This window comes from Falco cherrug, chromosome 1 (genome assembly GCF_023634085.1).
Source record: "Falco cherrug isolate bFalChe1 chromosome 1, bFalChe1.pri, whole genome shotgun sequence".
NCBI classification, from domain to species: domain Eukaryota; kingdom Metazoa; phylum Chordata; class Aves; order Falconiformes; family Falconidae; genus Falco; species Falco cherrug.
Genome location: NC_073697.1, coordinates 110,371,047 through 110,398,589, shown reverse-complemented (window position 1 = coordinate 110,398,589; position 27,543 = coordinate 110,371,047). Strand labels below are relative to the sequence as shown.

The 27,543-nt window shown below is 36.4% G+C and overlaps 2 long non-coding RNA genes across 3 annotated transcripts; one reads left to right on the top strand and one right to left on the bottom strand.

The window, feature by feature from the left end:
* Positions 1-204: 204 nt before the first annotated feature.
* Positions 205-27,488, bottom strand: LOC106631232 (uncharacterized). 2 transcript variants are annotated; one of them, XR_008733730.1, is made up of 4 exons: positions 26,911-27,488; positions 26,118-26,158; positions 2,996-3,138; positions 205-1,083 (listed from the first exon to the last, which is right to left on the bottom strand). It is a non-coding gene; the product is annotated as an uncharacterized LOC106631232 (long non-coding RNA). The 2 variants fall into 2 exon arrangements; XR_001334772.3 differs by lacking the exon at positions 205-1,083 and having other exon boundaries at positions 2,665-3,138.
* Positions 10,329-19,104, top strand: LOC129736711 (uncharacterized). Its single transcript, XR_008733731.1, has 3 exons — positions 10,329-13,002; positions 16,098-16,307; positions 16,621-19,104. It is a non-coding gene; the product is annotated as an uncharacterized LOC129736711 (long non-coding RNA).
* Positions 27,489-27,543: the final 55 nt, after the last annotated feature.

The window sequence follows — 27,543 nt, the reverse complement described above, 5'->3', positions numbered from 1 at the left end:
CATTAGCTGCTGTGCAGTAAGGAGAAGGGAAAGAAAAAGTTAGGACCACTCCCTAATCAGATAGAAATTGTTACGTATTTCTCCGCTTGGAAATCTCTGAACAGAACTTTTCTGCTGTGAAAATACAATGCTCATTTTCTCCAATCTGAGATGAATGACTGTACATACTCTTTAAATCTGCAGCAGGAAAAACAAAACAAATCATCATTTAATGCCTGATCTGGCACCTTTTACTCATGGAAAGGATCCTAGTTAACTCATATAAATAAAGGCTGTACAACCAAGTATTACATCCATATAAATGACTCATGCATATCAGAAGAAAGGTTCTAGTTATCTCTAGCTGCTGACTCTTTATTTTTTACCGCTGAAAGGTTCTTTGAATTACTACTTTCAGATAAAAATAATTAAAGAATTTAGTTAAAGTAAGTTTAATTCAAATGTCAGTGTATATCAAATCTGGATAACAGTACAATGGCTAGGCTCATTCACCAGAAGCAAAAATCTTACAATGTGCTCCTGGTTGAGTTAAGAGAAAATACATTTCAGGTTTTTGTTGTTGTTGTTAACAATTTGTTGCCAAATAAACTGAAATTCTTCAAAAGCACTGAAATTAATTTAATCAGTATGTTTGTCTTCCAAAATTTGAGATGAATGAGTACCTTTCATTTACAGTGCAACAAAAGAGAACATCCTGCATTTTGCAAGTGAAACTACCTTTAGCCCACATTCACCAGTTACAGCATGTCAGACAAAGAAACCTATTTGTTTGGTGCAATAAATGATAGCAGACCTTTACATATTTGAAGTGCAACAGATGGTCTTCCAAGAAGAGCATAATGACTGGCAGACAGTACACTTCATTAGAGTGGGTTGGAATGTCTTCAGCAATTACACAGAAAGTGTTTTGGGGGGAAGCCCTGTCATCTCTATGATTCTTCTCATGTAAGTATGATATTTCCCTGTTTAGATGCTAAAAAATTGCATCTTCTAAAACCCAACAAGCTAGCCAGTGAACTGGAAAAGGACACGCCTTTGACCCTCCCAAGACTATTCGAGATGAGGCTCCAGTCATTTTGTTACCTGAGAAGAGAGATGTAAGTAGCAAAGAAAAAACAAATCAGTGTTAAGAGGAAACAACTTTGGGCACGTAGCTGTAAAACTATGAATCCATAGCCAAGTATTCCATGAAAATGTAATTTATGAAAAAAAATGAAGGTTAAAACAAGATCCTTCAGACTTGTAGAAGCTGGGAGGTCTACAGATAGAACATGCAGAATATCTAGGAAAAAAAACCCTAAAAGACTAAATTACTGAATAACAACCTCCTTCCTTTGGGAAACGGGTGACTTTCAAAGAGTTGCCAACATGAAACATTGTGGCTACAGTTCTTCAGGGCAGGGCAAAGGGAGCTTTTCTGAGGCAGTCTTCCCATTTTCATAGACAAGCTATTCCACAAGCCAGTGATTAAGAGTTATAATAAACAAAAAGTAACAAAATGCTTATCTTTAATACTGTGTATGTGGGTTAGAAAAATTTAACTTCTCTCTCTCCCTCCCTTCCCCCTAATCCTAGCATTAGTCTTTCCTGTTATAAAATCTTCCCCACCAAATTCACCCTGAGTAAAATTTTATGTGGCAACATAAACACGACCAAAACGTGTCCTTTAACAATGTAACTTAAATGTTGATGGAATCATAACTGCATTACTCCCTCTCCAATTAGCAGCAGCATTCTTTATGTTTGCTTATGAAGCGTAAACTGTTCGCTTGTCACTACAAAGACCTTCTGTAGGGGACTTAAAAAAACAGCCACAGCAATTAAAATGACAACAACAGAGGTGGATTGGTCACATTATGACGGAAAATACCCAGCTGTTTCTTTCCAGCAAGAGTATATACCAACTATATGAAATACTCTGACCAAATTTCGTCATTCTACATAATGCTGGTGCATATTCTGGCAAAAGTACAGATTTCCAAGAAAGAAACAGACCAATATAGAACTAAATCTAACCTCACAGACTGATTTATTTTTCCCACCTCATGGGGGTTATCACTCATCCTTTTTACCCATACAAATCTCCCTTTTTGCTAGAACTATAGATATTCTATTCTGTGAGAAAATCTCTAAAAATAAGAGAAATTTTGGGGTTTGTCATCCAAAACAAGCAAGGAAAAACCTGATAGAGTTAGAAGAAGTAAATTGGGGTTTAAACTTCCTTACTTCAGTTGTGTTAAAAACATTTTAAGAGTTAATTAAAACCATAAGTCTCATTACACCCAGGCTATTACTTATAAAATGCTAACCTCTGTTACAATCACATCTGTCTCTGCTGCTGGTTCCTGCCTGTTCTGCTACTACAACAGTAGTAACATGGGCAGTTATTTGTAATACATGTAGAAATTTGTAAAAATTATTTTAAACATAAATTTGAATAATAAAAAGTTTGAAAAGTAAATATTTCAGGTTAGCTTTTCCTAGTTAAGATTACAGGGACTAAACATCTGAAGGGATAAGGTAGGTTTGATTTCTAATACAGCAAGAAAGACCATGAGAAAATAACTGACACATACAAGACCAGGCATTCAGAGGGACACACACACACCCGTCCCCAGACACTGTCTGTAGAACCCACCTACAGATATGTCCTTGGAGAAAAACTGATGAGAAAATTATCAGGAAGATTTTAATTTCTGTTTCTTTTTTGCCTCTCATAACAGCACAGGCATGGCAAGTGATATGTATCAGAATTCATCCATGCATTGTATTTTGCACATCAAATTAAGCTGATTATTCATGACTTTTTAGGCAAACACAGGAATGCAGAAAACATGTCAGCTGTTATATAGAGAATATATGGGTATTTCACTCCTTAGTTTACATTTAGAAAGAGCGGCAGATAATGAGCTCAACCATTACACTGAGAATAAATTTCATTTGCAAGTTCCGAAGTATCTCTGGTTCCTTATCGGTTTTGTGAACCAGAACTTACAGGTAGCTCATAACATTGTCTTCTGAGTTGTGTTTGTCTCCAGAGTAATTTCCATAAGTGAGCAAAAGCTTTAACGTTGTCTTCTTTACACCTTCAGCCACAGTGTTTTTCACAAGGTGAGAACTTAAGACTCGGAATAATTACTGCAAAATACAGAGGACAAGAAGAAAAAAAATAAAAATCAAGAAAACCAAAAACCCTGTCTTTTTTCTTCCCTAAATTTCCAGAATTCATCTTCAGATTTCATGCCAGTAAATTAGGTAAAACATTTTCAGACCATAATATTACCCTTCTGTATGTTTCATCTGATATAATTGCTTGACAACAAGCATCTCTTTCTCTGCAAGTATTCTGCAGTGAATTTATTCACAACAGGAAAAAAAAACATTAGAAAAGTGTCTAATTTTAAAAGTTTGCAAATAAGACAGCAGTGACAAACAATTTAGTGTGACAGCATAGGCAAGACACAAACTTGAGCCATTCTACCGTTTTGTGGACACACAGACTGCCTTTTTCACCAATAGCCACAAGAAAGATTAGACTCCCAAAAGTTTGGAAATCAGCAGGTTTTGACAAACCAGTAATAAATCCCAAGCAAATAAAAAATGTATGTTTGAGCAATATCTCATAGGTGTAATTATTCTTTGCAGACATTTGCTATTTAAAACAACAGAAAGAATGTTTTCTTCCATCTGACCAAGTGGTATCAGACACCAATTTTACTAAGACAGTGAGCACAAGACTGTTCAGTCTCAAAAGGTGTAAATTCCTTGACATTGGGCTGATAAAATCATTCGAGATTTTGTAATGCATGTCATACAATAATTACATTGTACTTCGTAGTTTACAAAAATGTATTCACAAAAATACAGAAGCTTGTCACACATTCTTTATTTTCAAAGAGTATCACTTATCCATGTAAACAGTCTCATTTAAATAACTGTGATTGCTCACATATGCACATTACTGGATAAAGCAAATAGTACCTTACTGGAATGTATTGGAAACAGAAATCAGAATACCTCTTGTGACTTGTTTTGCAACCTCCTGGAAGTCATATATATCACATATACCACAGAGTGTGAAAATAAAGCTTTACAATAAGCTGGAAAGTACTTGTGTTATTGTCTTTGTTGCCTAATTCACTTAATTTGCCTCAGGAAGACCTGGCTACCCATCACTAGGTCAGAAGGGAAAGTACTGTAACAATGGCTTAGTAAGATGTCCATTGTTCCTCTGAAGTCCTAGGCTTTCATCTACTCAGGCAGCTAAAGCTTTGAGTCACTCTTACTACTCAGATACTCAAACCCAACCAGGTTTAGTAGGCATTAGGTACCAGAAATGCTATCTGCTTTCATACACAATGGGCCTTCTTGTTCGCAGAAGTCTTGCAGGATTCTGTAGTGAAATAGAAAAGAGTCCAAACGTGGAAAACTTGAAAACTTGGCCCCACAATGACTGAGAAATGTAAATAAAGCCTTAGGTTGCAACTAGGAATGGAGTTCTAGCTGGAAGTTGAATCAAACCCCTTTGTACAAAGGGAATGACTACTACCTAATATCATATTAAATAAATAAATAAAAATTCTATGACCTGACCAATATAAAACCAGGTTCTATCTGTCCATATGTCAAGAGGTTTAGCACACTTAGTCAAAAAAAGGACTTCTTTAAATAAATAACTTTCTGGAAGACTGGTTGATGCTTGTTAATTACCAGACATGGTCTGAATATTAGCATGTTTCACAAAAGGGCAACTTTCAATGTAATTCCAACAAGGTTTTAGACCTCGTAGAACTTTTACAGCAGGAAACTAGAAAGAAGGCAAAACACTTCTTGTGCTGGAAAGGCCAAAAAGATCCAGTGAAGAAACTGATGGGAAGTGCCCTTCTTCTAAATGCGGATACCTGCGTAACCACAGTAACTGCAGTGAAACAACCAAAAGGCTGTACAAATGACAAGACAACACGGCAGCCACAGAGCAGGACACTCCACTGATGTATGGATCCTGAAAATAAAACTTTTGGATTGCAGTGCCCAGAAGTACAACAGAGAATAAAACCCCGCTTCTGGCAGGTAGAGCAGGAGCCTGTGTCAACAAGAATCACACACTTATATTATTGCTCAATAGATGTATTTTTTCAAATAGCTTATCTCTCCAGTTCAAGTACATGGAAGGTATGTGCAAACTATTTTGCCTCTTGTGCTTCTTTCATTGTAAAGAAAATGCACACTAGCCAGGATTCAGAACACCTTATTCTTTTTTAAGTGAATAAAAATGAGTAAAAGAAATCTTGTCAATAGACAATCATCCAGTGTATTACAAGAAGATGGGAGGACAACCCTGATAAAGCACAAGCACAGATAAGGCCAATACATATATAAATCAGAATATAGTAAGTACACTTACCACTGAAAAAACTGTAAGTAAAGCCTTCCTTAGGAGAGAGATTTAAGACTATTTTCCTTTCTTCAAATCTACATCATCAGTGAAGAGCCGTAAAGGAGCTTTCTCTTGCAAAGTGGTTGTCTTCACTTTTTGGCAACTGCAGTAAGAACTGCCTTACAAAAAAGATCCCGTAAGTAGGTTTTATCCCTGTGAATAATCTCCTCAAAGAGTGAGGAGAAAACACGAGCTAAAATTACTTGCACAATCATGTTTCGTAACTGTTCCTAGTCTAGTGGTATTGGCCCTTCCCTTCCCCAAGTACAAAAATGCACAAACTTTTCTCCCTCTTTTACTAAGAGAAAAAACCCAAACACCCAAATCTGCTTATCCTTGGATACTTACAGAGTTTGGAGGAGCTCAAAACAATGGATCACTGTGTGCCTCACTCATCACATAGACACCAAAAAAAAAAAAAGTATGGAAAAGAATGCATGAAGTATGTAATTACTGTTTCACAAGATAATTTCATTATTAATACATCCCCAAAGATAGCATGCACAATACTGCAATTTAATTAGATGATAACTGGAGGGGGTTTGAATTTATGAGGTAGTAAATATATTTTGGACTAATAAACTCCAAGGCTGAAGTGTTTATTAATCTAGAATATAAAGATTACATAGCTGATAGGAGACAACCTCAGGTTGTGCCGAGATGCCTATTGTTTAAATATTTGAAAATTAATATTTTCCTTCTTTTGGGAGCTAGATCAGAAAGCCCAGTACCATCTACAGCATTGTGAACAATAATACAAACTGTCCGCCAACTATGTGTTCTCAAAGGCAAAGAGTGTTTAAGTCTCAGAAGATATTTTGTTTTTAAAGTTTCACCTTTTAATCAATTTCTCACCTAAACTATTAAGTACTGCAAATACACCCTCTATACTATGCCTTCTGACAGCTGTCAATGCCTTATTCTGATGGTAAGACAGGACAGATTCCCTTGTAGGATAACCAGAGCCTTTACAACAGTAATGGACCCCTCCCCTGCTCCCCCCAAACACTCAACTCTGTCTCTTTTTTCCTGCATTTGGATTCACCTGCAAGACCACATCATGTGGTGAGCTAGCACATCGATTTTAGCGTCTCATTACATTTTTTCTTTCCTCAACATTGCTCTTATAAACTTTTTGCCTAGTATAGCACATTAAGGATTTGGAAACTAACTGTTCTCCACTGTGAGGATTTATATCCCAAACAGCTGTGCCAAGAAGTTAAAGGAATCAAATGGCATAATCCATTAACTGGTCCTCAGGTAGTTACAACTAGAGCTTTATAAACTGCCACAGACTTCAGGCCATTTAAACTACATTTCTCTGTTATTCTGAAAGCGTCCATGTCCCACATACACAGCAAGACAGAACAAGTGCAGTCCAGGAAAAAGCGTGCACAATTGAAGTCAAAGACCAGGTTGCTTAAGCCAAAGTTAAGTTTAGGCCTGACACAACTACAGAGGAAGGAAAAGGAAGAAACACCACGAGGAACAGCATGTGCACCCTCTCCTTCCAGACGAAACAAGACTAATATGCAAGGGAACCCTACCCACTCACAACCGAGCGATTGCTGCTGTGGCGTTAATGAACAAAACCAAAGAGCCCAAAGAACCACGGCATGCTGGGGCAGAAGCAAGGAGAGGAGGAAACACGCAAGACACATCACATCCTAGATTTATTGGTAAGAAAAAATCCTGCTTCTCTGAGCCACTCCACGTTGAGTGACAGCAGTAAAAAAGTTGTGTTACTGAGGGCTGTAAAAGACTTACAGATATTTAAGAAGATGTTTACTGATTAGCTTAGGTGATCCAAATATAATTGGCTGTGGGTTCTGAACGGCTTCCGGTCTGGCTCCATAGGTTCAGAGCAAAGGCCTCAACACCAAACCTTGTGAAGGTGATACTGATAATTAATGGGAGATGATGATGACGGTCATTTATAAAGCTCCTGCCTTTTCATTCCCAGGCATATATACTCTCTCCAAATGAAACAAGCAACAAAGCTAACTTTCCAATATTAAATCTCTATGCAGTATGTTATTCATACAGCTTATGTAGATGTCTTTACCCTCTGGAAAAACAAAGTTTAAGAAAAATGGTTCTATCTTTGGGGAACAGTTTAAGTCTCAGGATAACTACATCAGGAAATCTAACTCTATTACTTTGTATCTTACATTTTATTACTAGATTGGTAATAGGAAATTACCAAATAAAATTGGTATTTTACTTGGTAATTTTTTTCCGTGGGCCTCGTCTAATATGAAAGATGGTGATCATCAAATTTATTCAAGTTTTCCTGTCAACAACATCATTAACCAAATCCCTCAATTTCAAAGTAAATAAAAGCATCTGGGCTTCTCGCACAGCAAGACTGACTTGCATATTTAAGCCTCATATATAGATGAATTTGCACTGGACCGAATTTGCATATTAATGAAGGACTAATTGCTCTTTGCAGTCAATTTTATGCAGATGAATTTACTCCTCTCAGTACAATTTTCATAATGTTCAGAAAGAACCAAAAAATGTAAAACTTTTTAAAAGTACACAAATGTTAGACAATCAAGGAAGAAATACCATAATGACATCAGACAGCTTTACATTAAATTGTATATAATTCATCTTTTATATTGTTGCTTTATTTTAACAGCCTCCCACAAAGAACAGAACAATTCATAGAGTAACTTAGCCTATTCCCCCTCCTCAGACTCAAATTTTAACAGCTTGTAACAACCCATTATATTATCTTGTTTCCAGCTGCAAGGATGGAGCCTGAATTTTTAGGAGAAGTTAAATTTGCTAAAAAGGAATTTATTTTCCCTCCGTCATCTTCATGCCACAGGTCAGATACCCTACCTTCCACAATTTTAAGGTAGTTTCTACCCAATCTGCGCTATTAAGAAAAAGCTCAAGGCCCAAATCCCCATTCAGTCTCTCCTTCTGAACTAAAGTACAAAATAATGAGAAAAAGAGAGGAAAGTACATGGGAAAGAGAGACATCAACAAACATCAAGAAAAAAATTGTAACATTAGGGAGGAAAAGGCAAATGTGGAGTAGAAGAGGAAAGGAAGCAGAAATGGAAGGAGAGAAAAATGATTATTCAATGTGTATATATCGGTCTAGCTAAAAAGAGGAAAACTGAAGGATTTGGGAGAAAGTTCAAGGCAAAGTAAACAAATATAAGAGAAAAATGTAGCCAAGAATGTACCCACAAAAAGAAAAAGAACAGGAAAGGTAAGGAAACAAGAAATGAAGTGAGAATCAAAGAATAGAAGATGCATAAAGAAACCAATAAAAAGAAGGTGTGAAAAATACAGTTTTTCCTAATTTTGTTGGAACATAAGGGCAGTTAGTGGAAATGCATTAGGAATATGAATTTGCATGTATAGCTTTCCTCTTGCCAAAGAGAAAAGTCTTATTTTAACTGTGAAGACTGATAACCATAATATTTATATGCACCATAAAATCACTTACAGAAGACGATTTTAATCAGAAAAGGAATAGCATAAAAAAGTTATATCTTTAAATGACTTCAAGGCCTTTTCTAGAAGGAACACGGGAATACGGTTCACAATCACATCTGCCATATCTTTGATTGCATTTGTTGCCCTGCTCTACAGCTTTTGCTGTTTTAACGTATCCTTTTTAAGGCACACAGTACTCAAGATGCAAATATATGAAGGTTTTATAGCGGTATCAAAAAGTTTCTCATGTTTGTTCTTTATTTCTTTTCTAATAATTCCTAGTATCCTACTTGCTCTCTGGACCACAGAGCATTGAGCTTACAGAGCTCCTATAATCCCCCAACCTTGTTCCTGAGAAGCAATAGGTTATAACCATCACAATATTTAATGATCAAAATAAGAGTCTTCAGTATGAATATCTTTTGACTGAGCTATAGAGTCCTCCTCAAAGAAGAATCAGAAGAGCTCTTAAGCCTTAGATGCAAGGTGGAGGGAGCACCGCAAAACCAACAGAAGGTCACTTTGCAGTTTCTCTTTTTGGTCTTTCCAACCTCAATGACAGAGGCCACAACAGATGGAGCACTCGTTAGGGATACACTCCTCCATGAGCAGTAAAGGCAATGGTTGTACTGACGCAAGAGCTAGCCATTGCAGGCCAAAAAAACCCCACCTTTAAGACAGAAGAGTTGGCAGAAAATATCAAACCAAGGGGAAGGATAGGGAAAATGACCAAGAAGCTTTCACTAGCATTCGAAAACAGAACAGACCACAGAGCAAAGACAAATAGAGTTATAAAATAATAACAGTAATAATTGGAAAAGAATGAAAAATACTCCACCAGGAAAATATTGCAATGCTACTGCTGAACAATTTTCACAGAGGAAACAAGACTTAGTTCAGCTGATCAGCTCGGAAGATTTTCTTTTACAAGTTATTTGAAAACAAACTACAGTTCTTTGTGTACTTTGAAAATACAGCTTTTATTCCGCATTACGAATTCAAAATGTCTTCCTGTTTTGCTCAATGAGAGGAATGAAGGGAAATGCATCCTCCTTATAACTTACGTATACAGCATTTGAAAACCTGCTATGGGCACTCCCCCTTTTTTTCCAAAAGATGTCTGGTTCAAGTGATTAATGCTGTGTGAATGTAAACAAAGATAATTATTCAAACAAGAACAAGATGTTCCACTCAAAATGATTAGCTTTTTCAGTGGATGAGATGCCTACTTCTAATCATCAAGAAAGGTTAACCTGACCAAATTTAATTAGCTACTTAATATAATAATAAAGATGCATACATAATTGGTGAGGAAAAGACCGCAGAAGCAACACAGAATCCAAACAAAATACCCCCGTCAAGCACAAAGTCTGGGCTGTTACTACATGATTACACTGATACAAGAATTCCCAAGTTTTTACATCCACTATACATACTTTTGCAATTGCCTATGCAAAAACTCACCTGATTAATAATAATAAACATGTATCAAACAAAAAAAGCAACAAACAACATCCCTCAAATTCAATGATACAATGAACCCAATTATTTTTCTTAACACTGTGCTTCAAACTCATAGACAAAGTCAGCTGGTTTGTACAGATTATTTGAGGACTACAGCCTTAAAGCGAAATAAGTTACCATTTCCTCATAATCAAAAGAACTAAGAAATGTTCATCACTTTTTCTGGAATCACAGCTGCTCAACTAACCCCTGGCAAAGCAAAGTTCTGACTCTGAATTAAGAGACAGCTCTTCCTGCTTAAGTGTATTTTAATAGCTATTTCTCTGCAAAACAGATGTTTTTCAAGTTTTGCAGGTACTAAAAATATAAGAACTGGGCAATACATTTTAGAGGGTAGTTCTCATTAATCTGCTAGCATCTGATTTCTGAATGGGGATTACATGTTATGGAAGATTTTATTTTATATATATATATATACACATATAAAAAAGGAGATCTCAGACAGACATTTTCAATGCAGAGTGGTATTTTCAATGGGCAAAAAAACCCCACCTAGTCTTATTGTGGAATATTTCCCTAATAATGAAATGAAAGCTTTCTATTGCCATAATAAAACAACTTGCGAATATTTAAATATTATATTTTGGAATACTGCAAAATATATTATGTTTCGAAGGATGTTAGGAGATTTAATTAGCCTTGCATCTCTGGATAACATGTATAGCACTTGCTTGTTGAGGGAGGTTGTATCTCAAAGTGTTACCAACTAGTGGTTTTTAAAGTGGAGGACTAGGCATCAGACCTTCCATTTTCTTTCAATGAAGTTTAAACATCCCTTAAAATAAACAATTCAGTGCAAACCAACGTATCTGATATTGATTTATTCTATTCATAAAAAGTAACAACATAATGGTAAATTCAATCTATTCAATGATAAGTTTATGAGCTTAAATATATCAAAAGGGCAATGAAAGCTAATATATAGTGATTAAATAACAATCTGTGAGAAAAAGACACACAACTTTCAATTCCATTATACTGAAATCATATACTGACAAAAAGCAGGCTTTTGAATTGTTTCAAAGGAAGCTGCAGCCATTTGCCCTTTTTAACAGCTTGGAAGTTCACAAGGAAAGATTAATTTATAATTTAACTGAAGTGTATCTCAAATGAAGTTTTTGATTAAAATCTACATTTCTGAGCCTCCTGGCAGTGCCAATATTGCTGAAACAGGACATCAGCTGCAACGCCAGCAATTCTGGAATGCAATGCCATAAACTGTAAATCAGTTTTGTCCTACTTTAATATTGGTTTAACAATAAAAGAAGAACTTTGATGTTTAATATTTAAATAGCATAATTATTCCTTTAGAATCAAGTCCAGAAGGACCCTTCATGGGTACACAACATGAAACAACAACAAAGAGAACATGCTTTTGCTGCACTAAGAGGCTTTAATTTGTAGGACCTGGGTGAAAGGTACAGCACAATTTCTGTGTGTTGCAGGAGATTCCACAGAAGCTCTTTAGAAGGGGAAATGCTCTCCCACGATGACGGCGATGCCAGTGGATTCATGCACAAAATTGAACAACAAAGCTTAAACACTGTCAAAGCAGAGAACTGTGAACAGTATCCACCACAGTTGCTCAGAAATCACCAGCTGGCTATCCTGGTGCCTTGGTTTTGAAACCCAGACACAAGGGTTGCTTTCTTCATCATTGTTTTTGAAGTCAAGATCTGAGCGAGCAAAGCTTCCCTTTCCCCTTTCCTCTCTCTCCTACCCTTTGTTACTTCAGGATGGGTGAAGACAGAAAAATTTAGACCTTTTGGAACTGATAGATAGAGGAATGCCTGTCATTATGAGCTAAGTATTGCCTCTGAACATTTAGTTAATTAGTAATGGTAAGATGCAATAATTTTCCTGTTCTGGAGTAAAGTTAGAGAGAAGTTCTACACCTGCACTACAACCAAGGAATGCAGGATCATTATAACTGCAATTGTCAAGTCAATCACACAGGACACTGGAAAAACATTTCCCACTACTTAAATAGATCCAAGGTACTACTGGAAATACAAAGACAAATATAATTATCTTCTGTAACAGAGAAAACTCTTGTATATTCAAGGAAATGAGAAAGATGTAATTCATTTTGACTTAGAATGCAGTTTGTCCAGACCAAGCAATTACAGAGTTACACCCACCAAGGAAGGAAGTGGGAGTGATAGAGGGATCCGGGCTGAACTCTGACTTTGTGATGCAGGGAACATTCAAAGTAGCAGAAGCTTCTGCAACACAAGACAGCCATCATAACCTGACTGCTAGTGGTGGGATCACACCAACTGCCTATGCCTACCAATACTCTTAATCCAGTGCTGTACTGTACCATGCAGTATTTGGCCACCATGTTTCATATACATTACAATACAAGCTATGTGCTGGAACTAAATCAGTTATCTAATTAAGAAGTCACTTAGCATTCAGCCTTAATTTGTTCCATAAATTAAAAAAAAAAAAAAAGGTGTAATGAATAGAAAAGGAAAATGAAAGAAGAGAAAGTTTCATGATTAAGGCAGATGAATACTATCTAGGGAACTAAATACTACCGCTATTTCTACCATGGAGTTCCAGTGCAATGAAAGGTAAGTTATATAAAGCCATGCTCTTCAACATTCGATCACTAACTGGGCTCTCAACATGAAAGCATCATTAAATGAAAAGTCTAGTTTCAGCTCTATTGCCTGGAATGGTACACTGCACAGTTCGATCACAGGAAGGAACTGTGACAGCTGGAACAAGCTCAGTAAACAGATCCATCCGAGATTTTAGTTGCTAAAGTCTATCAGTATGTTTACATAGTTGTGCATGCAGATTCTGGAAGAGATTCTCTCCTATAGTTTTCCTTCTAAAATGCCCAATTTGTAGGTATGCTTAAAATTTAGTACAGGCTAAAGTCTTTCACGCAGCAGCAGTGGAATATGATGTCTGAGATGAGGTATTCTCCCAGCTGTGCCTGTCTGCATTAACCATAAGCTGGAGCCACAGCCCGTTCTCTCTACTCTGCTACTTCACATGTCCTTTGAGTTCAGCCTGTGCGTGCACTTAAGGGGTTACTTGTAGGTACAGGGCTCATAGATCACCAGTACAGGACAGAGACCATGGTGATTCATCTACATAGCCAGGGCCTACAAAGGCTCTACTAAACACAGACTCCAAAAGAGAAGAAGGTAACTGGTACTCTTAAGTAGGCAGAGTTTGCAGTCCCACCAACAGCATTCAGAAATGCCGCTAAAAAAGTAAAAAGTCATAGTGATAATTAGCATAGTAATTGCTGTTAATATCAGAATACATATTAACATCTGAGAACTGGAATATAGCGCTCACCTTTAAAAATAATTGCAACCCTGAGTTATTACACAGAATTAATTTTGAAAGTAAGGAATCTTTATATCCGAATGCAAATAAAGACATCTACTTTATCAATGTAGTAAGAAATTGGTCACAATGAAAACAAGACGGATTGTCATTCCCTATTTATCACCGCATTCTTACTCTACAGTTTTCAAGGGCCATGTAATAGCACGGTGAACTGAAACAAAAACTAAACTGCAATTTTATTTGCTCAAGCATTACTTCCTATTTGCATTATTTCAAAATGAAAAATAACTAAATTCCTCTGTATCTTGTATATGTGTATAAATGCTCAAATATTTTATACACAATTATTCTTAGTGTTTAGTGACTTAAGTCCAGAAAGTGCATGTTACATGTACGTCTAGACAGATAAGGATCTACAGATTACATGTGTACAGAGAGGGAGTGCGCATATGCAGGCATTTGTATGTAACAAAAGTGGAGTGCTATTTACTACCTAACACGGATAAGTCACTTTGGAAATCTCTGCAGACTTGTGAAATCAGGATGACGTGTTTGGAATCCTTCCTCTCTTCTCCACTGCTGAAGTAACTCAGGCAAATGCATGTTGGCAGTTCCCTTAAAGATGCCAACTAACTCATTTTACATAATAACTTTCAGCTGCAGTAAACACAAACACACAAAAAGCAGGTAGCACAAATACTAAAAAATCTAAATTTGTATTACATTCAAAATACATAATGTCTGAACAATGAAATCATACATAAACTAAAATAATTCTTACACTAAGTTGGATTGTCTATGAGACACATTAGTCTTTCAGGAGTGAAGTCTACACCCAAAGCGAAGTTCCAGTAACAAAGCAGTGTGCTTTCCGAGGCAACTGAGGAATGGCAAATAGATCAAGACATGTCTAGGCCTACTGGTCCCTATCAAATCAACAAAAATTCAGTCTCCTGGGGTATTTATTTTAAGTCCCTGCTCGGAACAGCTCTGTCAAATGCAAAGTGCAAGTCTTCTGTATTAAAGAAGCCTCTTATTCCACAGCTCCTAATGAGCATTTGCTTCAACACTGAAGTGCATGGCTTTCATACTCCTTGTATATTAATTTATTCGTTGCTGGGCCTAAGAAAAGCTTAAATCATAACTCTCTGAAATACCAAATGAAACTAATCTATTTCCAATCTAAATTTTAATTAACTATTCTACTTCAGCATTGCATTTTATTGGTACAAATTACATGGAGGTATATGCAATAAAGAAGCTCTGTAGAACATCTAAATACATGAGAATGAATATAAAAATATTTACTTTGAAACTTTATTTATTTTTCTCCAAATTATAAAAAAATAAAAAAGTATTTGGTTGGCTGAAATAATCTAAGACAAAGTAACAGCGTATTAGGTGACAGAAGAAAATGGACCAGATCCTTGTGACTCAACTCCATTTTACCAGGCACATAAAACCAAACTAGCCTCAGCTTGATGCAACTGTTCTATCTCCAAAATGAATGTTAGACATGAAATAGCAAAAAGGCTGGTGAGCCAAATTTATCTTACAGGAATTTTTTTGCTATTATTCCCCTTCTACATTTTCAAAATAACCCTTAATGCTTTTTTCTTTCAGAAGGAAATCTAAGTCTCTCAAAATAATATTTACAATCTCAGATGCAATCTCCTTCATGGTCATTCACTCTGGCTGTTTGTTACTTTCTGTGAAGAACAGATCTGCTTGAGTTCTTAGAACAAAACAACTCTGTTTTCTTGATACACTTCATATTCAAATTATTCCAAAGTGTAGCACAGAGAAATGAATTGGATAAGGGCATAAGGAAATGGGCAATTCATACATGGCTGCCATGACGAGCTCACCAGTAATTGATACAGCTTTGAACATTAAAATAACTTTAATGAGAGATGATATTGACCTAAACGCCAGAGTTCTCACCATTTCCTTTAAAAAAACCCCAAACATTGATTTAACATCCACTTCAGTCTCCACTGACAAACATTTTAGTTTAATATCTACTTCTGATTTCGATTAAAATACCTTTAGATTGCTACTTAGATACATAAGAATTTCAAAAGCAATCTCCATCTTAGTTTTCTATAGTCTATAATTTTACACTCTCTTATAATTAATTATAAAAAATCCAACTTTTATCCCCTTTCTACCTAATTCAAAGACAGATGTAATACACTGCATCTTTCGCTACCTCCTCTCTAAATTAATAACACTGTTTCTGTGCAGCCTGTCACGGAGTTTCCAGATGAAAATAACAGTGTCTGGTGCAGGGGGTCCATCATTTCTGGTGACTACTAACACAGAACTGGACATGATTCTTTCTTTTCTACACCTACAGCTACACTGCAGTAAGAAGTGCAACCCAAGGCACACAGGTACTCTGGCTGTACAGCTGTGCAGCTGCAGCAGCACGGCCTACGACCCTTGCCCTCGGTTTCCGAGCCATTGCTCTCCATGCCAGGTGGACTGACATGAGGTTAGCTTCCCCACACTCTCCTAAGCACACACCTGACTGTTGCGGCAATGCTGGCTGCAGGAAACTGAAACTGTAAGTTAACTTTCATGATTAAGATGAGCTATCACTAATCATCTATTTTTAAGTACAGCATCCTATAAATCCTCCTAATTAGTAAACTAGATGTCTTCTTTTTAGCAAACAATCCCCAGCCTACTTCCTTATTTATCTTCTTGAATTCAATTATATTTGCCACCTGCTGGCCCAATCACCTAAATGACACATTCTGGATATAAGGTAGAAGCTGGGCCATAAACAATAATTTCATTACAGTTCAATTTAAAGTACTTGCCTGCACCTATTTGCTCTGCTTTATAAAGAATGTTTACGCTATTTCCTCCTCCAGGGCTCTGCTAGCTGCAGGACCCTGCACTCCTGTCGGGAGATGCGGCAGCAGCACCAGCAAGAATTTTGCATGGCTCCCTATCTTCCACTGCCAACTCCGTAAGGAATCAAAGCTGAGATTTTTGTGAAGGGGAGGAACCACTAGAGGCTGAATAAAGAGGGAAGGCGTAATTTCCAAACCTGGACTGAAAAATGGATAAAGGTCCAAAAAATTTAGTCGGTCACTAAAAAGCACCCCTGGTAAAATAAAGGTTAGGAAGTATTTCTTTAGAAGATAAAAATAACAGAACTTTTTTTGACATGGAAAGAAACGGAGGAGGCTGTACTCCTGTTGTTATTTAACTATCACAGGGCTCTAACATCCATCTACTCCCTAAAACCAATAATTTACATTTCCAAAAATCTTCCTAAACTAAATCCAGTCTATAAAATGCACATTTTGCAAACACTTGAGCTTGAAGCATGAATTTGAGTGCTTTGTTCAGTATAGCAGACTACTCTCAAGTTTGGTAAAAGTAAACGGGCACAGAAGCCATTTAAGGATTAAATGACATAGCGGCGGATTGCTATGAAAGTGTGAAAGTGCACGGTCCTATCATGTATGAGCAGATGGAAAGATCAAAGACTGAAATCTGTTTTGGTCCATTTTGTTCTTGACTGGGAACTCAACAACAGCCAAACCATCAGGGTTCTACAGGTCAAGTCTTCAAAGAAACCCACATTTCCTTCCATCGCCTTTCAAAATGTAACTTACAAACTGACCTTCAGAACCTCGCTGATACATTCTGAAGCCAGTATGCCTTCCCCAAAAACCACCAAAAACATGGAAAAGCTGCCCTTCTGAAACTGCATTAACAAAACTCAACGCTGTAATAGGAGACAATAAAAGCAATGGCCCAGTTAATTGAGCATTTTCCCCACTTCCCACTGCCAAAGGATACATAAATCCATGCTGCTTCCTTCATAATGGCAGAAAAATTTTCCACTATATTTTCTTATAACTAGTTAAGAATAGATATAAGCACAAGTTATTCTCTAGCAACTCATTTAGTCCATGATTCTGCATCTTTCATCTCACCAATCCTCTCCCAGATTTATCTTCCATTGACTTTCACAGTTTGAAAATCAATGTTAAGCCAATGTTGGGTAAAATTATTATTTTACCATACTTATTTTGCAATAAACAGTAATTTGAGTGAGTGTGTAAAACTGTATTATATATAAATAAAAACATTAACCAAACTGGAGGCATAGAGTCAGTTAATGCCCTAATTGAGGAGCCTTGGAGACAGAAACTGTACAGCATTTTTATGTAGCATGTGGGAAAACTGTGCAGCATGGGAGTTTTGAACGTTAATACTGCAGCTGTACTAAATCTACTGTGTCAGACACTGTCTGCAAGCAAACCAGATTTAAGGAAGTACATTTTTACTGCAACATCGGAGGCTGAAAAATGGTTAACTTGGTTAAGTTCAACAGAACTTACTTAAAGTTCAGCTTACTTAAAGAACAGACATTAATTATGTGCACCTGCTAAACAGTCATGGACAAACAGTTCTGTACATACACAACTATGTGACCTATATAAAGGTTGAAATTATGGATCAAAGAGTAATGCATTTTACAATTATTTTAACACTATGGCAATTATGCATGATAGAGAACAATTACTGTATCAGGATCCAAACAATGAAAAATACAAAACATTTCTGTTAACTATAATTTCATTGCTTAATGCCTTTTATCTGCTCTCACATCTTTCTCTGAATGTACTGTAAAATGTTAGATGGATATCAGAGTGACCCTGGGCAGGATTCACAGATATTAATTTGTTGTAGTGTTTCATATTTTCTCATACGTTAATAGAAAAAAATAAAGTTTTACTACACACAGAAATACGCACAGGAGAGATGTTGTACAGCTGCTGTTATCGCTGTGATGCATTTGAGAAATTTAAACAAACATGCCAACTCTTCTGCAAGCCTTGAATTAGTTGTTTTTCCATAAGCACGGAACACCACACTGGCCTTATGGAAGACAGTGCAGAACACGTTCTGCAGACCCTTGCTGCCAAAAGGCACAAGGAAATAGCCTCTGTATAAGGAAGTTCTGTGAGATGGGATGCACAACTGGGAAGTTTGCAAAAGTATGTATGCACACAAACACACACACAAAAGTTTTGGGCATCTAGTACATTATAGCTGGAATCCTAAAAGTGCTATGACATATTTAATTTATAGGTTAATCTACCTGTATCTGTCCCCTTTCCCTCATGCTGTTGTCCTCCAGCTCTCCCCCCCTTTCACTGAGCTGAAGAGGATCTTTTATCAGTCTGTACATACTCAACCACATGCTCCTTTGTCCACAGACCCTGCTCACACAGTTGAAATCTCCACTTGGTCTTCTCTAGGAAGCTACTGTCAAAATTATAACTGTAATGTTTTCAAAACAAACACAAGAACACACACACAAGCAGTGTGGTGTGACAAACCCAGAATCAAAAGCAGAAATTATAGAGCGGCAGACCAAACTTTTCAAATTTGAATGCCTGAAGTTACACATCCAGATCCTTATTTACACATACTAGGAAACCTGTTTTTCACCAGACATGCTCAGGCCTCCAAGTTACTAGGACTTTCTGGACCACTCAGAAAAGGCCTTTTATTTAGGCATTTGCCTATGATTTCTTGCCTAGCTTCAGACAGTCAAGTCCTACAATTTTCACTAAAACGCTGGCACTTCAACTACCATATCAATAAACATGAGCCTGCTAACTGGCTGGAGCTTGAATGGCCCTCAGCAAACTTAGTGTTTGTATTTTTGATCTATGAGCAGTCAGAGACCTGGCTGAAACTGATAGACAGCCCAGTAATTTTCTGCTGAAAATAGGGAAGACAACGCCAGACTTCAAATCATGCAAGCTTACATGCTTAATCATTATAATGTCTTCTGAAAGAAGTTATATATGAGTCTAAGATTAATTTCAATATTCCTTCACCAATGTTTTACTTTGTAAGTAGTTCTTAGTTAAGTACTTTTGTAAGTAGTCTTCCATTAATTCTTTTCTATTAATGAAGTAAAGTACCGTATGAGCTAGAACTCACTCTTAAATTAAGATAATCATTATCCAACAGATGTTTTATTTGACTGTCTGAGGGATATGGGTGTGCTGTGATTTAGTTCAGAGAGTTTAGCTCAACTGAAGATTCAGACCATAAGATTAAATTAATCAAATAACCTCACCACCCTCATCTCTAACTGTATAAATCATAAAATCACCACTCTCAGGGACAGAATTGGAGATCTTTGCAAAAAGACACTAGTTTTGTTTCATGTCATAAGTGCAAACATACTGAATCTTCTCTGCCTCCTCAGAGCTGGGTTTAAGTATGCCACTGCAAGGAAAGGGTACATCACAGCAAAATAACAAATGTGTCTTGCTTAACAAACAACAGCGTTATCTCCTTTGACCAGACACCAAGTAGATGGCACTATCTCTTAACAATATGCTGCAGACAAGGCCTCTGGCAGGTTGAAAGTCAAACACCTCACACTATCATATATTGACTTATAACTAAACCACTGAAAAATAAGCATACATCCAACTACGACATACATATGAAATGCATGGGAGAAAATTTTTCCATGGAAATGAAGTGTCACATTCGGAAATGTGGACCAGTCAACTATAAGGATCTAAAGGTCATCTGTGCATTTCCTCCTAAACCATACAAGTGTAACTACTGTATTTACTCTGACTTAATTGAAAAATGGCTATGTTTGTGCTTGCTTTCCAAAAAAACCAAATTTCAAATTAGGAAGAGGAAAGTACTTTATTCCAGAAACCTTTGCCTTCTGAATTAACACCTGCATTCTAATTTGTACAACCAAAACATCTGCATGGTTAAGCATGGGGAAGTATGAACAACTGCTTAAACGATACCAGTTTCCTATTCAGTATTTACTTCAGAAATGTGCTGCGTCTTCACCAAGGTGTTGAAGTCTATACCTGATTTTCCAGTAACTAGGGCCAAAGGATATCCATAATATCAGCAATAAGTAATACTTCATTTTGCATAATTCAGTTACTATTTTTTCACTTTTCACAAGCTACAGTGTTACTATTGCATACTATACTACCAGCCGCACAGACATCTAGAAACACATGCCTGTTGCTGTTAAGGTCAATGGGAAGTCCACCATTGATTTCAACAAGGGCACGCATGATAAAATTATAGACACATGTTTCTGTGTGATACATATCCTAACAAATTCTGTAATGAACACAAATATCAGTATCTCCTCTCCAACTAAACAATTTTTTTAATGAAATTGGAAAACAGTGAGCTATATGTGGGCATATGCAGAAGGGTTTCCTAATGGCAAAGCAGTATTTTTATTTTTATATAACACTGAGGTAAAGGGGGCCTTGACCCTACAAACTCATGCAAATAACTTCACAGACAAGAAGCCCTTATTCTAATGAGACTACTCACTTATGTATGCTAATCATATACATTTGTAAGATTATGCCCTAAAAATTACAGCAGAGGTAGACCACACTGCTGAAAGCACAGTAAAGTTCTTGGGGAAACTGTTGCCAACACATTTGAAAAATTTACTTGTTCTTTGCGTATTCAATTTTACCTACGATTCTGATAAAATTAGAGAAAAGTTATATAGCTTTGCCTCTAGAACCATAAACCTCCTTGAAAATCACAACAGGCATAGTTTCTGACACTTCTATAAACTCCAGCGGACACAGATTCCATGGTGACTCCTTTGTAACAGAAAGTACTTAGACATGGCTAGAAGTTTGTATTAAGATATATATTTATCATTAATGAATACAATAAAGCTGTATAAAAACAATTTTTTCCTCCACAACATTTACATTTTAAAATCTGTGTCCAATAGCTTCACTAGTACATGCTCCTTTTCTGAATGGATTACTTAGTTTAATTAAAAGCCTGTCAGCCTTTTCATTTATTTGTTTATTCATTTTTAAGAGTACATCAAGCATCTTCATTCAGCATTCTTTTTCAGGCAGCCTCCTCAAGTATGCTAATGCCAGACAACTTCATTGTTAAGTAGGTCTGGTCCATGAAAATCCCATTCAGCAGGGTATGCCTCATCTTATTCTAATCTAGCCATGGCTTTTCCCATCAACATCTAGAAGAGAGGTATCTTGCCCTCAGAGAGCTGGGAAGTTTCTCCTAATGCCATTTTTTACAGTTATTAATGTTTGAGCCTCCCATTATTATAAATCAAAACCAGCAGAATATGTTGGCTTCCCAGGGCTGAAAAAAATCTTATAGTGTTACATTTTGCATTACAGCAGTCATCTCTACTGATTTGTAATATACTCACAATTAATAGCTTTGACTTTTAGTTAAACCAAATCAATTCTGTTTAGGCTATTAGTCAATTTTAACAGCAACATATTGTTTGTACAGTACATTAGTAGAAAAAAATATTAACATTATTAATCTAAACATGAACAGAATACCAATGTTTTAACAAGGAAGAATTTTGCACTCTCTAATAACAGACCCCAGAAAGTTGGCATGGGTGGGAAGGAAACGAAGGAAGCACAGAAGAAATTTTCATTTAGTGATGGTCAACAAGAGCTACTGTAGAAGACATGAGTATAATTTCTTCAAAATACTGGAGTCTATTTATGACAGGGAGCAAAACAGGGTGTTCTTGAGTTTTCAAAAGCAGCCAGTGCTCACTTCTATTACACCTCTAAACTGGTAAGCGAGGGCTCTAGCTGAGCATCTAGGCATAGTGCAGGATTTCTGAAGTAAGGATACAGGCAGTGCTCACCTACAATCAGATGAGAATGTTCAACAAAATAAATTAAAAAACTGAAGAGAAGCAAAGATGAAAGCAATAGCATCATGCAAAGGCAAACTACCACAGAAGACTAAGTTTTTTCCTTTTTTTCCCCCCTCATGTTTCTTTCTCCTTTTTTAATATATCTGACCATGTACAGATTTTCAAAATGCCAACAGTAAAAAAAATATTTAAAATTAACCACCCCAAAAAACATGCCACAAAACCCAAAACCCGCAGTGGGGTTCTACAGTTCTTTCATGGGAAGTTGGATTTGCAAGAAATTAGGCACTGGATCTAGATGACAAGCATTTCCTTAAGGCATGTTGGTGAGTTACCCAAATGTATCTCTCAAAAACACTTGCATAAGCCAAAAATCTACATGGTGTTTCTGAGGCCCTCCTTAAATCTAATTATTTTATCTTATGCAAGGAACATTAAAAAACAAAATACCAAATCACCATATAACGAACAGTGACACATTTTCCTTTACCAGAGAACTTGACTGGCATAAAACAAGCAATGTGGAATTTCTAATTTACAGTCTTATATTTATTCATTTTATAATTTATATTTATTTATATAAATGTATAATACATTTGTTCATTTTCTCTTTTTTTTTTTAATTTTAATTATCCTTTCTGTACTTGTAAAATGTTATAGGCATAACCTGGATAATCTTATTATATGATGAACACGGTCTTAATTGTGGGCAAGACTTCCTAATAAACTTACACACATCTGTTAATACAAAATCTTTTTTTGTTAGAAAAAAAGTAAAAAAGCCCTCCATATCATTAGAAACAGAGAATTTTATATATTGTCACCAAACTAAAACCAGTAAGTAAATATTAACTTTGTGAAGTGCAAAACAAGTCTTATTGACCAGTGAGGTAAATATTGACTGAAGCGAAGCAAATATTTATATGCTGACGTTAGTCCCGTTCAACACGACAAACATTTTACCTACTATATTTCTGCGTTTGTATTTATTCTGAAAGTTCTGAAAAGACATATCTGGAAATCTGACAATGGTAATGTATTTTAAAAACAATTGGTTTTCCTTAGCAACTAAAATGGACATGTGTTCAGAGGGCCAGAATATTTTGACCTTGCACAAGACAGAGGTTTAACAAATTGTTTTCAGACAGAACACGTTAACTCACTTACTAAAATCTGACCAGATAGCAATGTCCAAGACCTCTGCTTAACTGATCTCTAAAAAGGTAAACAGAAATTTAGTAAATTTTCAGCCACTCATAAGCCAATTTTTTTCTTACACTTATAATGGTAACTAATGCAAGAAGATTCTTTGTCTCACCATTTGTTCAGGTTATAGTCTGTCAAATAAAACTTTTTATGGCAGACAATCTTAATAATTACAGAGAAATTTTTTCCTTCTGTGAGTTAAAGGCTGCCACCCTAACCAGAGCACACAGAAAGCAGTTGTGTAAAGCACTTACGGGGAGCAATACCTCAGCCTGAGATATCAACACAACCTGCTGCAGCAAAACAGTGTTTGCTCCTATTGACAATGTGCCACAGGAGCCCCCCCCCAATAAAACCCTTTCCCACTTGCTATAAAACTCAAACTCACCTAAATTAATAAACCAATATGTCTTCTAAACATTTCAGTTTTATGAGTTATATCAGAACATTCATTTTTTTAACCTATTTACCAAGGAATATAAAGAATAATTAAGGATATAACTATAAGCAGGTACTACAGATTGACTATAAATTAACAAACCTATCTACCCCTTTCTAGTAAATCCACTCCTGCTAGGTTTTTACATACATGAGAAGTCATTATTCAATAGAATGATTCACACAAGGATTCACACATTCAGATTAACACATTAGATTGGGAAAAAACCACCCTAATTTTGAGAAACTTCAAAGCTTCTATTGAAAATTCTGACACCTTTAATCACACCCATTAGAGAATACCAGTGTCTCACACAGTGGATGATCATTACAGTACATCTTCTGACCTAAATACCTTTGTAATGCTCTTACAACAGCAATTAACACACACCTTCTAAAATTCTTTAACAGCTGCATATTTTTGGAGTAATTGTATTTAACAGATCCTACAATGTCATTACAAGAAAAGACCAGTTCAGAAAACGGCTTCTCCACTTCATTCTAATGACCATGGGAATCGCTCTTTCTTACCGATGAAGACAGAGGCTGAGCACCCTCCTGTGCAGTGAGCAAAAATTACAACTGCCCTTTGTGGCTCCACTATCTAATTTTCATTCAAGGCTCTATCTATATACAAAACCCAAGACTCTGGGATCTAATTCACCAGTTTTAAAACTGACACCATGTCAGTGGAACTACTCTCAGTTTAGAATGACTTAACAAAAACGAGCACATTGCTGTACACAGAGAGCTAGTCAGGTTTCTGGAAACCTCAGGGAACGAGATGATGTCATTGCATTATAAGAATATCTGGTTCAAACTCTTTTTGAGTCTGCTTACATGATCAGGCTTCAACAGTGACATTCAGGTTCCTCTGCCATCACTCCAGTGATGGGTTTTCAAAACTGGTCTCTATTCTTCAGTGCCTTTAATATGGGAGTACAGTAGCTGTTTTCTTGGGCTCAAAATCCAAATTGAAGTAAAGGTTGTATAACTGCAGGAGCTAGTTTTAAAAAGATTGAGCATTCAAAGCTCAGGAAGCATTCAAATTTTCAAGGTCATTTGAACCTCCTGGCAAGACTTTCAAATTCTTCAAACAATTTAAACTAAACCCTCTTAATTTTGCAAAAGTCATCCATGCTCAAATAACATTTTGTGTAGAATGAAGACAACCAATAAAGCCTTTGACTATTCAGGACATTCTGCTTGTTTTACAGACTTGCAAAAAACCAATTTTGTTATTATATCAGTAACTATAATTCCCTTCCACATATCTGAGGTTAGTTCCTTTAAATTTCACCAAAGATATATCTGTACATCTAATTTTAAAGGACTAGTTCCTTCCATGCTTTTTGATGAAAAACAGCAATACTAGTTTATTAGGAGAAACAAAAGATGTAGATTGTAATCACTTAATCCGCTCCACGGAAGACTTCTGCAGAGCTACTTCAGGAATTAGGACTAGGATACAAAATATTTTCTTCTAATATTTCTATGTATAGAACTACCTTTCAGCAACTTTTAGTTCAGTTCAACAAAGTAACTGTTGAAAAGGTAAATATTGCACTGCCAGAGTTCTGCAAGGATCAGTGTTTGTTCCAATACAGTCTCGTCTCATGCATTTACCAACCACAGGAAAAGCAGGTATACACTGATGCAATCTGCTGATAGCATCAATTAAGAAGGTACCACCTATACCTAGGAGGATGAGAAAGCCTGGGATACCTATATCTGAGCACATACATATACCTGAAAACATGCCTGGCCATCGATTCAGCTATCTGTATGAAATTCACGGGCATCCTAGGAAGAGACTCCAAAATACAGATTGGTAAATTTATTACTAGATACTACATGACCTAATGTATGCAATACCCATGGGAAAAGACTTCCAAATTTATGTTAATAATCTCTGAAATCTTTCTTGTGTCAGGAGTTGCTAAATCCAGAGGTCATTAATAGCACCGTGACAACACATCTGTTAAATAACAGCATCACTGAAGAGTTACATACCTTCTAATGAACTGTGAATTGGAGATAAATCAGCAAGTGACCTGCATGAGCAAATGTTATTGATTAATAAGCTGACACGAATTAATTTCATATTTCCAGCGCATGTAACAATGAGAAACACTATGAGAACAACTTTGATTTAAAACTACACTTGTACTTTAATGCATTTTTTAATTACAAAAAAGAAACGGCTGAACAAGGGGTTTATATTTATACACTTTCAAGCAATGTACAGAAGGCATGCATAATTTCCAACCAGAAAATACTATTTAAAAATCAAAGATTTATAATTGCTTTTCCTGATTTGAGAATCAAATTAAATTTTTCACATTGTCCTTCATAATCCAAACACTATGCAAATGACTAACTGAGCAAAGAGTAAGAGAATGAACAAGATGGCACAGCTTAAGTCAAACTCAACAGTTTTGTGTTATCCTTGGAAGAATGAGGATATACCCATGTAATTCTTAAGAGTGCTTCCAGCCAAGCATCTGAAATCTGCATTGGTGCTGCTGTTACTCAGCAGTAGTGCGATTACTGGGCAGAAGTACTACACAAACTGGAAGCTCTTCTGAGTCCAGAGGGCTTACAGGAACAGGAGACCATGTGGGTTTTTTTAATACTTAAGTGTATCTGTAGCAAGTAGCCCAGGTTTCTTCCAAGACACCAGCTGCAGCCCAAGTGAAACGCAGAGGATACAGGGCCTGAAATTCTCAGTCAAGAAGCTCTAGATACAAGTTCCAAAACCATCAAAGTAAACCAAATTGCTGCAGATGCCTCCGTAAAAACCTACCTCCAACAGAAACAGAGACGCGTCTGGTGTTTTCAGCTTCTTCCTCAGGTATAAATGAGAAGGTTTATTGTTAGATGGTATGCGCTACCAAATGCCAGGCTGCTTAACTTCTAAAAACAATTTTCACCTCATGAGACCTGATGTCTAAGTGCCTGTCCTTTCCCTTTGCCGGGGTTACTGACCCCACAGCATTTCTGTATTTAATTTTTTTAATTAAAACAGTAGTTCTGTTTTATCTCAGAATAACACAGGCCTGATTTTCAAAACTGCTCAGATATTAGGCACCCGTTTGAGTGTGAGCTGCATACCTAAAAACTTTTAGAAAAATATCTGAGCCAAGGAAAACAGATGCCATTTCTGGATACAAACTAATTTATTCAAGAACATATTTTGAAAGAAAACCCTGTATCTATCTCATTTCAAGCTTCTCCTAAGACCTACGGCAGCAGTAACTAGGGCAGCATTTTCCTCAGGTTTCCTGGGAGGCAAAGCCAATTTCCAGGCAGCGAGGCTTCCCAGCGGTGAGCGCTAATTGCCACCGAGCAGTACATATATATATATATATATATATATATACACACACACATTTATGTCTTAATTTCCTTCATTGTTATTGCCTTCCCTAATAAATTT